We start from the raw sequence: 17,235 nt of genomic DNA on the forward strand, positions 1-17,235 counted from the left end.
TCACACTTGCCTCGTGATGGTCCAGATTTTGACCTTGGGTAGAGAAGGGTTGAACCTCTTGCATATTGGTAGCTTGAGGTGTTGTGTAATGCAGGTGTTCAGAATAGGAGCCATCATTAAGCATAGCACTAAACCCATGTGGAGGTATTTTGAATTGCATACCCATTTGTGGAAGATGCTGCAAATAATACGATGCGTTTGGGAGCAAACCTAAAGGACTCTCGATTTGGCTATCCAAAGAGATTTGTGGCTGTGATTCCATGACAATGTCACCTTGAGAGTCTTGCGTGTATTGATGGAAAGTCATTGCTGCAAGCCTACAAAATAAGACAATCATTTGATTACATTTGACAACATATTTACACATATATAGAGAAAAAAAAGACAAAATTGTTCCTAACCTCCTTTTTCTTTTTTCCTCCACAAACTTTCTATCAAGAGCTTGAAGGCTATAACAAATGGATACAACAACAAAAATCAAAGTTCTATTTACAGATGACATTCACAAATATATAGAGAAAAGAATAGCAAAATTGTGCCTAACTTTGTTTTTTTATTTTATCCTGCTCCACACACTTTCTACCACATGTGTGAAGGCTACAACAAATGAAAATTGAGTTCTGATGTGCACTAATGAATGCTACAAATTAAACAATGTATTGCTACAAAGTTGATGTGCCGTACAAGCGTTGAATTCACCCTTACATGGCAGCCAAAGCAAACATCTTTAAGCTTGAGAAGAAGCTGCATGTCAGAAAAACAGACTCTCATTGCACAAACTGACCTATGCCTTTGGTAAACTTCTACTAAATTCTTTTCTTTTTACAGACGATCCAAATCAACTTTTGCATGCAAAAATATAGCATGGAGTCTACTAATTTCTTTTCTTTTGTATGTACCCGAGTGATCCGTTTGGCTAAGAAATGATGCCAAGTGAAGCGAGCTGAGTAGGTGCTTCAACGTAAAAAAGGCCTGGTAAAAGCTCTCACGATGGCAAAAGATGAAAATTAGGCCAATTTCAACATAAATCCTGTAACGTGTCCACCTGTTATCTTCAGGACACGTCTTAGCAGTCCATAGGAAAGTATATCTAGAAGGCTCTGCCTGGCACTCCCATGGAATATTATGGGGTTTGCGATCTAGGACTCTCCACGTCTACCACGTAGCGGAAGTATTTCGGCCGTTCCCACTTAGGACCGACCTGAATTAGGGTTTTCCCTATTGGTCATTTCCTAATGGCAACTAGCTTCGAACCCGAGCGAACTACTTTACGCAGAAACGCCAGGTTTGAAGCGGATTCATGCTGCACTTGGTTCAAGGAGAATGGGAAACGAGAGGGATGCGAAGCTCAACCTCTCTACCATAAGGCATAGTCCCATTCCGTTCCCCTAAAACAGCGTAAATCGGGATCAATTATAATTCTAAGTCAACGCTCTTGTCGTTTGTGTTCGTTGACAATCTTCTGGCTGTCCATCGTGATTTGAGAAAAGTTCATGGCCAACCGAGACCACCCATTCGTAGGACGGACCTATGGTCACATCCACCGCACTTTCCTCAGGTTGTTTTAGTTATCTAATTACCTAACACATTAAGTTAGACATGTAACAATCAGCTTCTTTAATTAGCCCGTTAGGCACTGGTTCTTTCATGTAATCATATCACTTGACATAGGAAAACAATGTCAAACAAGTTCCTTATTAATAGGTTATCATATTTATATTTGAAATACAAAAAGTCTAGCCTGTAGGCCTATACAATCCGCCCGAAGGCTATTTAGCAATCCACAGGGATCACCAATCCAAGATTTCGCCCATAGACTAGTATGCGGGACTCGAGATCCAATCCCAAGTCACATTAGCCTCTTGTGTAGGGCCCGAAAGTCGAGGGATTTATGGCCAGAGCCCCCTCTGTCACCCAAGCGTCCTCCTGCTCCAAGTAGCGCTCAACGGAGAGACCTCTCATGGCGGGTTCGGTCCACTTACCCAGCGCGGTTAACAACCTCCTTGGTTAGGGTTAGGCAGGCAGTAGGGGATAACTGAAGCTACCTCTCCCTTTAGGCCTTCAACCTGAAGTATTACATATCCATTTATCTTTTAATTCATTGATCAAACAAAGCCGAACAGTGCTTTTGAATCTGTAACACGCACAAACATTTCCATTGGTCGTTTTTGTTGGCAAACTGCTAAGGAATGAATCCTTTCTCTCAAATGCGTTCAGCACTCGATCCGGGATGACTTGCGACTTGGCAAGATCCCCTATATCCCGGGTTAGGCGTACCCTACTAACCTGACTTGGTCAAACCTTAATATCATAGACTATTTCAGTTTATCGGCTGGTCTTTTGCTTCCAAACAATTATTTTTACTCAAGAAAGATACTATATTAGGATGATTATTCATCCTCTTGCAAGATAACTTGCGTAAGGACCTGCCAACCTCATTGCAAGAATTAGCCATTTCCTTGTGATCCAAACACAAGATCATATGACTCCGCACTTGTTGCACAAGTGTCGCATCGACTATGAGACTTCTACTCATCAAATGGAGTCACGAAACAATCTGTTCCTAATTACATTAGGCTGACATCGTCAGTCCTAGGGTTTCAAGTTCCATCTCGTAATATTCTTAGGGACAAACCCTAGATCACTTCCCAAATATGTTTCACTGTCCCTACATTCGGTGAATGTGGCCAAGTATTTGGGTATAGGAGTTTCAGTTTTAGCAATACGTACGATTAGGTCACGTATTAATTCCTAGTGAATTTCTTGGAATTTAACTCATTCTAAACGAGTACTCCGCGGTTTAGGTGTTTAGGTTTATGACAATTTGTTTAACTCTTGAAGAATTACGTTATCATTTTCACATGACTCGTTGTCTACGCATAAATTGATTTTCAACCCTAACTTATTGATTTAAGGTTAGGTTAATTCCAACTAATCTTCCTATAACTTGCGAATAAAATTCATGCTAATAAGCAACCTTTTATTAATAATTTATGTAGTTGATAAACGATAATTGCCTAGAGTTATGCATCGTAAGAATCATTTCATGCCTTGCACTTTCCTAAGGATTCCTAGCACTTCCCATGATGACTCATTGCGAAGAAGATATGGCTTAATAATGCGACATGCAGTTTATACTTCCATGTTTAAACGAAGTACGCTATCTTAATTCCGTTTTTGTAAATATGGACTAAATGTATATCAATTTTTTGAAGCATTTAAGACGAAAAATGCATCCTTATTTCCAACAATTATCCTCACACGATTATAACAATACCAATTAAAAATTAGGAATGAAAACCTGGACTTGGGGTGAGATGTCCACGTGGATGCTAGGAGACGATCCTCCTATGGTTGCGCCTCGGGCTTTCTTAGGAGGCATCGCAAATGCAGCCTTTCCGTCGTGGATGCAGCTTTGCGAATTCCCTTTTTGAAATACCATCGTCCTTTATGAGTCTTCTGTTCTTTCCTTTCATAGCAGCTCTTCGAAGGGATACTTGTGGAGGAGGGAAGAAACCACGAAAAGGGTCCCAAACCGAGAAGGGGGTGTTTCAAAGCCTTTCGCGAATAAGGCCCATTAAAGCCATGGGAAAGGCTTAATGGCCTTATAAAGACTCACACGAATGGGAAATAAAAGGTGTAAAAACCCTTACGAGGGTTTTTGTATGGGGAAAGAAAAGTGTCAAAAGACCCTTAACACCCTCTTTTCTATTTGTAAAGGGGTAAAACAAAAGGGTATATAAGGGTCCCTAGGGAGGAAATTTCGTGGATGGGGTGTTATATGCAAGGGCACATGAAGGCTTTGGAATTCCTGGGGGCAGGGGGTGTTTTGACAATCCCTCACGAACCACGGCTAGGAGGGAAAAGAAAAAGGACATGAAAGGCCTAAGGGAACCCTTAGGGAGGGATTTTGAAGGGGTGGGAGAAAAAGGGCTTATGGAGATCTTAGGAGGGAATTTTGGGGGGGGGGGGGGGGGTAGTCTTAAGGCTATAGGAAAGGGGCCTAAGGGGGATTTAAAACACGGGGGATAAAAGGGACCTTTAAGGTCAAACCTTTTTTTGGGGGGAAGGGGGCTTATGAAGCCCCTTAGAAAGAGATAGAGAGAGAGAGATAGAGAGAGAGAGAGAGAGAGAGAGAGAGAGAGAGAGAGAGAGAGAGAGAGAGAGAGAGAGAGAGAGAGAGAGAGAGAGAGAGAGAGAGAGAGAGAGAGAGAGAGAGAGAGAGAGAGAGAGAGAGAGATGCACCCAACTATTACGAAAAAGAAAAGAGATACACACGATTTTCAATGAAAGATTACATGTCATTGGGAAGAGAGGGAGAGATGCACCCAATCATTGTGCCATAGAGAGAGAGAGAGAGAGAGAGAGAGAGAGAGAGAACCTATAGATGATTGAAGCTCAATGAGAGTTTGATGATGTGATCAAAGCAGCACGCATATATAGAGGAGAGGAGAGCTCAAGAATTGCAATGGCAATCTTGAAGCTTTTGTTGCATAGGCAAGATGCAAGGTGCCAAAGAGAAGACATGGCGGAAGGAGAAGTATCCGTGCTGGGCAGATTGGAAGAGAGGAGCAAAAACTTGGCCCTTGACGTGTCAAAAAGGGCCCCAAATTTTTTTGGCCTTCCACCATGTGTGTGAACATATAGTTTTCCATGCTGAAATTTGATTGGTCATTTGTATTTGGGACACTTGTTTGTCTGCCAGTCTGAACCCACCCTAAGAACATCACAATGCAATAAGAACCACTACTAGGGACCTCTAATTATGGTGGTCTAGGAACATCACACTACAATAAGAACCACTAATGGGGACCTCTAATTATATTAAGCTACTCTTGGAACAACACAATGCAATATAGAGTCTTAACAGCATGAAGAGCAAGAAGATATGAAGAGAATGAGAAGCATGAAAAGCTGAAAATTTTTGGAAAAAAACACATTTTGGAAGAAGAAATCATTACATCAAATGTTGTAACAAGGGCGGGCTCCCTCCCATGCAAATTGTATTGGCAATAAGTGGTAGTTAGGAGTAGAAAATAGAAAAATCAACAAACCTAAGTGTATGCATGAAGAGAAGACTAGACTTTGTCCCCCTAAAAGTGGGATGGAGTGAGGGAGAGAGTGAGAGCCAGGGAGAGCTTGAGAGAGCTTGAGAGAGGAAGTGTGTGAGAGTGAGGAACCAAGGTGAAACCTCCATATTCTTCTCAAGCACTCTATCATGCCTATGCCCATGCTACTTCCTCACATGCTAAAGACAATAGAGGGTGAAGAAGGAAAGGAGTGCATGCTTGGATTGTGGAGCTTGCCAAGTGCGACCTTCAAGCTTGAAGATGGGCTAAGTGAGCTCACTACAAATGGATGTGACCTTTGCCACATGCAAGAGGTTAGGTGAGAGCTAGCTGCCTCACAATAGCACAAGTTGCCCAAAATTTTGGTTCCATCGGTGGGACTAAGGACACATTGAGAATGTGGTCACTTGTATGTCTCATACGTTGGAATAAGAGGGGTACACATTGCCAACTTTGAAACACTTTTTAGTTATTATACTAGTGTTTGCATGTTTGAATATGCGCTTTGGTTGTGGGTCTTATGCTAGCTTGGGAGGAATAAGGGCTTGGAAATTCCCTTGATGTTTTCTTTTTCTTTTTATTTTTTTATTTTTTAACAAAATAAGGAACTAAGCTACTAATAAATGAGCTCAATAATGAAAAATATGATATTTTCATGAGGGGGAGGGGTTAGAGAGGCTATAGCTCGTTAGTTTCCTTTTAGTGTAATATTTATTATTATTTTTTAAAGGGTTAGGAAAATTTTAGTATTAGTATACTAGTAGGATGATTAGGAGAGGGAGTTAGCAAAGTTAGCATTAATAGGTTAGTATAGTTTAGTAAATTTACATTATTAGGTAGGTTAGTGTTACTTTTTCTTTTTTTATATGCATTTATATTTCTTAGAAATGGAAAAAAGAAAGCAAAAGCTTTGCAGTTAATGGGGGACTTAGGGTTATTAGGTCCCACCATCCTCATGCAATAGTGACCAACTCCCCAACAATGACTCATAGTCCCCATTGTTGCCTATACTCCATAGCCCTAATGCCCACCAACTTGCTGCCTAGGCCATATCCCCACTATCCATCAACCTACCACCTATGCCACAACGTCATCATCCTCTAGCACTACCACTTGGGCTATGCCCTTAGTTCTAGCCCCGCCATACCAAAACTGAGTACGACCTTGCCCACTTTCCACTTGGGGCATAGTCCACATACCATTGCCTGGTTTCCAACCCACCACTGTGGCATAATCCCTAACCGCTATTGTCTCAGGGCCAAATCCATGCCTGCCATCACCATTATCGCTAAACCCTTCTACCCCACCTTTACCACCATTACCCTCATTTTGCCTCTACTATCAATCTTCACAACCTCCCCCTTCAAGCACTAGCATACCATGGAAAGGAGAAGACCTTCAACAAGAGAGATCAAGGAAAGAAGAGATCCATTATGCAAGGGAGAAGAATCATTGTAAGAGGAGCTTCAACCACTACTAGCAAGGAGGAGCCATTGAAGAGGGGCAACAATCGCTACAGCCTACTCACAATTTCAAGGAGGTAAGATGCTTTGGCTGCAACCATTTTTGAATTGTGATTGTTTTGATTTAGGCTTATGATGGATTAAAGGAGGGAGTGGGGTGGTGGTGGCCCATAGCCATAGGCAACCTTACTCTCTATAATCCCTCCTATGGTGGGAGAGAGAGGGGAGTCTAGGGAGGAGGTGGGCTCATAAATGCAAAGGTAATTGGGGAGGGTTAGTAACATGTGATTTGAAGAGCTCTATTGACTAAACATACCAACACATAGGCCCTCACTCATACACATGTGTGCATGGACCCTTTTCCACGTACACAAAAACCTTTGATCCTTGCACATGCACATAACACCCCTACATGTAGATGATTGCACATGCATGTAGATGCTTGCATGTACCCACTCACACATGCACATATACAACTACATATAGATATATACAATTTAATCCTTGCACTTAGGCCCCTGCACATGCACACATCCACACATAAGTCTTTGCACATGCACCTAGACCCTTGCATTCACACATAGGCACTTGCACATAGGGTCCTTGCATGTGCACTTACTCACTCGCATATAGAACCCCCCACATGTATACAAGTTCTTGAATGCGTACACAACCTCCTTTCACATAATCCTTGCATGCGCACTTGGACACCTATAGATAGGCCCATGAGCTTGCACATGAACACACGCATGTGGATCCACACATGCACACACAAACCATTGTTCATGTAAACAAGGCTCTTGCATGTGCACTAGTACCCTTGCAACATCCTTGTAGACACATTTAGTCACTCACACACAAATTCTTTCATGTGTACATAAGTCTTACATGTACAATAAAATCCTTATGCATGCATACAACACCTCACACATAGGACCCTTGCACACACACTTAGTTGCTTGCATAGAGGTCCCTACATCAAAACATTCAATCTTGTACTCCTTTGGGATATCAAGCTACTACATTTTCTCATCAAAAACTCTGAGGTAGCTAGATATGTCCTATCCATGAAATAGACCCACTTCCTCTACAATCACTTGAAGTGCTTGCATTGCCAAATCCTCCATCTGCTTAAGTTCTTGTACAATAATTTCATGTTCCTACATATCTATGACTTGATGTAGGAATTGCATTTGTATTGCCTCAATAAATATTTGAAATGCTTGTACATTGCAATCCATTTACAAATCTTTACGCTTTACTATATGTATATACTTCTCCATTAACTACATCCACGCCTTGCTACATTCCTTGTTAAAATCCTTGTCAAATTCATTATTGTATAGACTCCCATCCTACAATCCTGATGCAACATTTCATGTCAAGTTCACTACTATGTCAAAAGGATGTGCATGTAGGCCGATAAGACACGAGGTTTCTGTCAAGACATTCATGAAAGAGAAGGAAGAGTGGTAGAATTAGTTGAAAAAGAAGAGATGATTTGAATATTATGCACAACACTATAAAACCATAAATTACAATCCCTATCAAAATCTTGGAACTCAAATCACAAATTTCTTATGCACAACACTATAAAACCATGAATTACAATCCCTATCAAAAGATTGGAACTTAAATCACAAATTTCTTATGCACAACACTATAAAACCATGAATTACAATCCCTATCAAAAGCTTGGAACTCAAATCACAAATTTATTAAGAAAATGTCCTAGATGTTAACCCTCCATTTCATCCAAGCACTTCCATGGCTTAGGAGTGGTCATCACTAACTCTGAACTCTACTTAGCTATCCACTTCATCTAAGCATAATGATGCTCAAGAGTGACCAAAACTAAGCCTTTATTATTAACCTTGATCAAGTCCTTCCCATCATGTAATCAAGTATACAACTTCAATCATAAGCAATAAATTTGTGTCAAAGCCCTGAGGAGTGCAGTCCTATCCTAAATTTCTTGCAACTTGATTTTTCTCTTACTTTTACATACAAACCTAAAATGTAGTCATCAAGGTACTCAAATCAATCAAATAGGCATGATCTACAAGCTTATGCAAGCATATTTACAAAAACCATCTCGGAATAATAGAAAAAGCTACTTTTCATAAAATGCACTTTCTTCTCTTTTTTGGTCTAGATGCCCTCTGGCACTTGAACATAGACTTGACTTAACCTCGCTCATGGGTATTTAGCATTGTTACTTGGCTTATCTTTGGATAGATTTACATTGTCTCTTTAATAATTTTGAAACTCCTTATCCATTTCTTTCCTAAAGATCTTTCTTCTAAGGATTTGCTAGCTCACTTGTAGTACATGCACACAATTGGCATCTCAATTTTCTAGCATCCCACTAAGTTCTTGTATAACCATGTGTATATGGATCTAACATACATAATCAAGCCAAACAACTTGGAAAGAGTAACAACATTGCACACAATTGAGTAACTTAAAATGCCATGGAAATAAAGCTATATTTATGATTTTTTGTGGGTGGACACATAGCACTATGACAATGTACATACATGCTTGCATATGCCCACTTGCACGTGCATGTAAATGGGTACATATAAACACTTATACTTAAATCCTCACACTTGGGACCATACATGTGCACACATCCACACATAACTAGTCATATGTATGTAGTATACGCACTTACTCACTCACACATAGATCCTCGCACATGTATGAAGCTCCTTGCATGTGCACACAATCTTCTTGAACATAACCCTTGCACACACACTTAGACACCTGCATGTAGATCCATGTGCTTGCACATGAACACATGCATGTAGATCCTTACATGCACACACAAACCATTGTGCACATATACAACACTCTTGCACATGCACTAGTACCCTTACAACACCCTTGCACATGCACATAGATCCTCACATGCAAATCCCCACATGTGCACATAGGTCCTTGCACGTGCATATAGGAACTATTACTTAGCCTCTCGTACATATATCATATCACACATTGTTTCACGAGGAATGATCAAGGATAAACCTCTCACACAACCCAATGACACGAAAGAAAAGGAGCATCGATATGAGTTTCTAGTTTAATGTTAGTAACAAATCAAAAATATGGCAAATACAATCTAAGTAACTTCCTCTAATATGTAATACAACATTGTAGTTGAAATTTTTCATCCTACACCACCACCCAACCACTTAGGAAGACTTCATACAAAGATCCACATCATTAAAAAAACCATCTCTAAAATGATAACTCCTCAAGAATATGATGCATTTAAAAAAAATTCAAAACTGAAGAAGATACAAGAACAAATGCCCAATGATTACTAGGCTTTAAAATTTTTCACATATCCGTGCTCCTCAGGCATGCCAAATAGGGCATGAGATTGATGGTCTATGTCTAGACCTTGAGATACTCCTAGCCAAGAACAACCAAGATAAAATCCAAAAGGATATCATGGTAAATTTTGACTCCAATGCTGACGGGGATAGTAATTTGAACCCAGAAATCCCCCAACCATCACTATATATGAAATCAAAAGCCAAACATCTAATCCATTTGTGGAGATAACACTTGGGGGATGACATCCATAGCAGTGAGTTTGAATCTCAAAGTTAGAAGAAACCACATGACTTACCTCCATGCTTTACAAAGTTCAAGAAGAGTGATCAAAATAATCACATTGCTTAGGGAAAAGTACAAGGTACATCCAATGAACACATTGAGGGACCTACAAAGATAAATAAAGTGAATATTGCAAAGCCTTCAGAATCCCTAAGCTTGTGTATATCGCGACCTTGGCCAAGAGGATGAAGTATATCTAATGGACTTGATACAAGAATATTGAGATGTGTTCACTTGGAATTACTTAGATCTTAAGGGTGTACCCCACAAGTACTCATAAATACAATTCCACTCAAGCATTATGTAAGCCTATGAAGTAGCAATTGTGTCCCATGAATCCTCACTAAACTTGATGGCTTCTACTATTGCTACAATTTGACTTCTCCGTTATAATAGTGTGCAAGGAAAAATAGTACTTCATTTTGCTGGTCACTTGTCTAGAGTAGCCAGGTGGTGAAAAGACCATAGGGTTGATGAGGACCAACTCCCTAACACTCATCTATTCCACAATGCATTGATGATCACTTGTTTAGAGTGACTAGTGGCAAAAAGACCATAGGGGTTGATAATGACCAACTCCTCGATATTCATCTATTTTGCATTACACCTAAATCCTAGCTCTTCAAAGCCGATGTAACACCTTGTTGAGCCTAACGCACCAACAATCGGGACTTTGGATGGACTTCTATTGTTTTAGAAGTTGCAACTAACTCACTTTGGTGGCAATATCTCACCTTGTCTCTTAACACTCCACTCTAACTAACCAAGCATATCTTGGAACAATGGACACAAGGTGGCTTGTCTCTAGAGAACTGCCAAGTCTTGCTTAGAGATAGAAGGAATCAGAGGAATAGATCGTGATTGTGTCAGTTGGTCTTGCAACTGCTTGATTTGGGAAGCTTGTGATTCCACTGTATTATGAGCAGTCTCTAAGGCTGAGAGTTTTGCATCTAAAAGAGTCTGAAACTCTTGAGCTTCTTTGGACAATCTCTCTTTCTCCTCTGAGACTTTAGTGACCTCTGATTGAGCTTCTGTTAACTGAATCTTCAAAGAATATATCTCTTCTCTTTGGGTCTCAATCATTTGGGTTTGTTGCTCCATCTGCTTAAACAGATCTGCAAGTGTGTCTTTAGTAGAGGCTAACTCTGAGGTTGCCTTATGCAACTGGTCTTTGGACTACATCAGTTCTTCATAGAAAGAAGCATACAATTGTTGAGCACAAGCTGTCACACTGAAAGTTCAGTCGAACTCTGGATGTCTTTACAAAGGTATGGAATAGCATCTCCTGATACTAAGCTGTTCAGTGAAGGGACTGATATGTCCAAGGAACCCTCTCTATGTGCCCTGAACAAATTGTTACATGTGAAATAAGCAGGGAGGTTACTGCCAAATGTAGCAGAAAGTGTGACTGAAGGAAGAATTGAAGGAGTTTTATTTGCCACACGCTTCAAGCGCTTTAGCTGAATGACCAATGGAGGAGAAGAATCAAGATCCTTTATGTCAATAGGTTCTGACCCTTCTTAAGGTGGAGAGGGAGGTACTGGATCAGATGGAGGAGGTGGTAGCACATCCTTCTTTAGGCCTGAGTATGTCAAGAAAGCATACAAGTAGGATCCATATGTGACATTTGTAACATTCCCTTTGGTTACTTCGACAAAATGTTGGTCCATATTTGTAAGCAGGTAAGTACTCCAATCAATGGCCACCCCTTTTAACACCATCCTAGAAGCTGTGAAGAGTTCTTTGGATAAATAATGAGATGATGTTTTGGCAAGCATAAATCTATCTTGGAGAAACTGGCAGACTAACTTCCAAAGGGGATCATTGATCATGGAAAAAGATACGCCTGAAGTGTTTGTCACTTTCTTGACATCCAGAATCTCCCTGGTCTGCTTCTGTAATAGCTTGAAAATCTCATCGTTGGAGAATAATTGTCTAGCTGTAACAAAGGGCTCTCCTTTGTAGGGAAGAGACAAAGCCTTCCCTAACCCTCGGGGTGTTAACACCATGGAAGCACCATGAACCAGGCCCAACTTCTTGCTGTATGAGGCAATAAACTCATCACACATGAATGGATCATCTGGAATCAATGGTAATGAAGCAGCCACGAAAGTCGCAAGTCCAGCTTTCGCTATAGGCTCAAAAGCTAGTAGGGAAGAATAATCCCTATTGATCAGAGGGACATACTGGATAGGAGGAGCATGAGGCACCATTTAGATGGAAAACACAGACAATCACAAAGAATGCCTACAAAATAACCAAAGGGCTATAAAAAAGAAATCAATCAAAATAAGGAGACACACATAGATACGTAGCTAACCAATTTACCACCCTAAACAACCCACATCCTAGAAAAAATTCGGCATGACCTCTACACATATGCGATCGAAAACTTCATACGATGTAACAAACAGGCACCCAAACTCCGTATCAGGCAAGAAAGAAAGAAAAACTACAAACCGTACCCGTAATCGTAACACATAAACAAACCATAATACCATAAAAATGTAAATAAGACCCGACTATAACCTTGACCAACAATTTCAACTAAAAGGACTTTATGTGCCCATCCCATGAAGCGTGTTTATTAAAAAGGGAAAAAAAGTGCAGTGAGGGGAAATGGTTTTAATGAAGGGTTCTTTTTAAGAAATTATTGACAATGGGTGAAATTTTATTAGGTTATAAACCTTAAAAGAAAAACGACGGTTCCTTCTTAAAATTTTAATTACAATTTATTAGGGTGAAACAATGCTTTATCGAAACCCGGACTATGATTCCCAAACTGGGGTCTCTAAATGCAAATTCATTAATTAAAAATTAATAGTGATGTGGAGCACTTTTTTTACCAGCACGTGCTTTTTTGTGACGGCTGGTTCATTTTTATTAAAAATTAAGGTGCCTCTTAAGCGCATGCAAAGTGAACGGCTGGTTGATTTTTATTATTAGAAACTATGTGTTTAGTGCGAGTGCGCGTGAAAAAGTGGATGAATATAGTTCATTTTAGCAATTAATTATAGTTAAGGGATAATGAAAATGAATAAAGCTCACAAAATAAATACTTGGTAGGGGTGTGTATGCAATGGACTGAAGGCGCACGGAGTAGTCCCCCAAGTGCAAGGAATCCAATCAAACAAAAACAAACACCATTGACTGGAAAAAATAAATCACCTTAGTGTTTTTGTTTTATTTGTATTTGATTATTATTATTTTATTTATTTATGGTTTTTTTTAATTTTTTCATTTTAGGTGTGTTTGTATTGTGTATATTGGTTGATTTGTTTTGTTATTTTATTTTTATTTTCGTTTTTTAATAATTAAATCGAGATATAGGACACATGAATATGTTATGAAGTGTAAGAGTGGGATTTCAGCAATCTAGGAAGTGTCAATAATGTGTGTTAATTCATCCATGATTTTTCAACTGTTTTTTAGAATTTAAAATGAATTTTAATGAAGTGAATTATTAAAATTAGGATTTTTTGCTTCAAATAATATTTTGCCATTTATAAAAATATTTTTCATTGGAAAATTAGTGGCAAAAGGGAGAAGGAAATTTTTGGAAATTTTTGGAAAATTTTTGGATTTATTTTTGTATTTTTACTTATTTTTAATGAATTTTACTCATTTTATATGTAATTTTGAAGGAAATTTCAGATTTTGAATTTTTTGCTTTTTTTTTTTTCAATTTCCACCTTAAAAACATTCCAAATAATTTTAGCAATGTTGGTAAATTTTCAAGATTTTTTTTTGCAGTTTTTTTGAATTTTAAATAATTTTTTAGAATTTTTATGTGTATTTTTATGTATTTTTATGTATTTACGGGTTTGAAAATAAAAGGGAGTACCCGAGCTGCGTGTGAACAGCAAAGGATAACTATGTGTGAACGGCTGATTACAATACTCCACCGCACAGACAAGTCGGAAGTGCGTCCTCGCGCGTGAACGCCCGTTAGCACACCTATACACAACGGGAAAACAACGGAGGAGAAAGGGCAGGAACGGGGGCTAATTGAGTAGGTTAAGTGAATTAAGTGAGCTTAGTCGGAGAAAGTTGATTAAGTTAATTTAGTTGAGTAAATCAATTAAGTTAGTTAGGTGAGTTGAGTTTATTAAGTTAGGTTAGTTAGGTCAGTCTGGTTAATTAGGTTAGGCTGGTTAACTAGGTTAGTCTGGTTAACTAGGTTAATCTGGTTAACTAGGTTAAGTTAGTCTAACTAGGGTTAGTTAGGTAACTAGGGTTAGTCAGTCTAACTATGGTTAGGGTAGGGTAACTAGGGTTAGTCAATCTACTAACTATGGTTAGGGTAAGGTAACTAGGGTTAGGGAATTAACTGTGGCGAGGTTAGGTTAACTGTGGGTGAGTGTAGGCTAACTAGGGGTGAGTTAGTCTAACTAGGGTTTAGTTTAGGTTAACTATGGTTAGGTTGAGACTAACTATGGTGAGTTAATTAACTAAGGGTTAGTTAATTAACCAAAGGTTAGTGAATTAACCAGGGGGATTGAAATTAACTAAGGTTAATGTAAGTTAACTAAGGTTAGTGGAAATTAACTAACCAGTCGGGGTGGGGGGAAAGGGAGGTGGTGGAGGAGGAGGCGGCGGCAGTGCCGCCGCCGCCGGGGCGGGGGGGGAGGAAGGAAGGAAGGGGAGGAGGAGGAGAAGGAGGAAGCGTGGGACGGGCGGTTGAGGCGACGGGCACCGATCGAGGCGATGGTAGGGCGGCGACGGCAGCATCCTCGGTGGCAGCGGTGACTGAAGGAGGGCAACGGCAGGTGCTCCACGGCAGCAGCGGCGACGGTCAGGGTGATCGAGATCAGCAGGAGACGACGACAGGGCAGGGGGGGGGGGGGGAGGGGAGGGGAGGAGGTGGTGAGGGAGAAGAAGGTAGGGGAGAAGGAGGAGAAGGAGGAGGAAAATGAGGAGGAAGAAGAAGAGAAGAAAGGGAGGGAAGAAGGGGAGGAAGAAGGGGAAGGAGAAGGGGAGAAGGAGGCGGGTGGAAACGGTCATCAGGTTAGTTTTTTTCTTTGGTTCATTTTTTTGTTCATTGTGTGTGTGTGTTTTTTTTTCTTCTCTTTTTCTTTTTCTCTTTTGTTTTTTTTCTTTTTTTCTTTTTTTCTTTTTTGGTTTTTTTTCTCTTGTTGTTTTCTTCTTTTCTTTTTTTTCTTTCTCTTTTATTTTTTATTTTTTCTTTGGTTGCTTTCCTGTGTTATCTCTCTTTTTTTTCTTTTTCTTTTTTCTTTTTTTTTTCTTATTTTATTAGTATTATTATTATGTTTTATTTTATTTTTATGGTGTATATGTGGTTTGTGGTGTGTTGGATTGTATTATTGGATTTTTTGGTTGTTTTTTTTAAATTTGATTTTTTTAAAATAAAAAGAAATTGAATAAGGATGTACAAAAAAATGCACCCCTTGTCCTACGCGCATGCGCGGGGCGGGAGTAAAAAAATTTGCAGTGATAGGATCAAACGGGGCACAGACGGTGACGCGTGAGCCACGGACGCCACGGGGGTGTCCCGAGCCACGTAAACCTAGAAACAGGTGCGTTCACGCACGATACGAGAAACACAATCATACGGGAAAAAGGAAGAAAAATTAATAAAATCCAACCCGTTCGTCAGATCGAAAAATGGTAAGAAGGAAAAATGTGTTGGGAGACAAGGGGAAAATGATGGAAATATGCGACACGGGTTCCGGGGCAAAATCAAGGTGTTCACATGGAAAAAACACAAAAAAAACAGAAAACATGTACGGGTATTAATATTGGAAAATCTGCTCATCGGAACGAAGTGCAGAAAGAAGGAAAAATGTGCAAAATAAGGTGTCCAACAACCCTATCATGGCAAAACACAATTCCGATCAAGATAGGATGCGTTCACATGGGAAAAACCCCAAAAAGGAGTTTGATAATAACGGACTCGAAAATGAATACAGGAAAAACTGTGCACCAGAATAGAGGACAATAAAAAGGAAAAATATCCGAAAGAAAGGGATTCACAAGGCTGGCACATCAAAACTCAGTTCAGGGGAAATTAGGAGGGGTTCACATGGGAAAAACACAAAAAACACACCCGAAAACACTCGAAAAAATTAATAACTAAAAATCCGACAGTCGGAAGAGGGGGAAGGAAAAAGGAAAAAGTGAGGGAAAGGCTGATAGGACACGGCTGTCAAATCAAACTGGAATTCCGGTGAAAATAAGGCAGAGTCACATGGAAAAATGTAAAAAATAGACACGAAAAGGGCCTGAAAACCCGCAAAAATTAATACGGACCAACTGTGCATCGAAATGATATGAAGTAAAAAGGAAAAATGTCAGGAGGAATGGGTAGGACAGGGTTGGTACATCAGATCAAGGTTCCGAAGCAATATAGATGCATTTACATGGAAAATCGTCAATTTTATGAGAATTATTTCAAAAATTAATAACGTGAGAATCATTTGTCGGAATAGGGGTTGGTAAAAAGGAAAAATGGGTAGTTCAAAGGGACAAATATGGCTATAAGGTTGGATTGGGATTCCGGTGAACATAGGGTCTGTTCGTATGAAAGAGCGTGAAAATAAAGAATAAAGGCAAACGATCAAGGAACAATCCCAGGGACAGGTTGAAATAGAATGGAAGAGTGGAGAAGGGATCTCATCAGGGTAAAATGAAGTCACGGCATAGATGCATAATCAAAGCATGGTATATGCATGGGGATATGCATCATATACGCGTAGGGACATGTCCCCACACTTAGAATCTTAGCAGGAAGGGTAAACCGAACGTTAAGGACCTAGCACCTCACATCAGACCAACCACAATGTCCCCACACTTAAGACATGACCGTCACTGAGAAACAGAAGGTGTAAGATTAGAAAAACTTGCCCCATATTGCCGAGGAGGAATGTCAACTATTGAGGTGGCGTCTGGTGTCGTTGTCGGTTACAAGAGGTACCCAGGTGTCTTAACAACACACGTTCTTCATGGTAGGTACCACACGGTAGCACCCAGGGAGGTAGCTGGTTGAAGGAATCGCAAGAAATTTATCGATGGCGAGGAATATTGCACTCAACTCACAATCACTCAAACGGAATGAA

The sequence above is a fragment of the Lygodium microphyllum genome, chromosome 16 (assembly GCF_053477565.2).
Source record: "Lygodium microphyllum isolate KBCC chromosome 16, Lygodium_microphyllum_v1.1.10, whole genome shotgun sequence".
Taxonomy (NCBI): domain Eukaryota; kingdom Viridiplantae; phylum Streptophyta; class Polypodiopsida; order Schizaeales; family Lygodiaceae; genus Lygodium; species Lygodium microphyllum.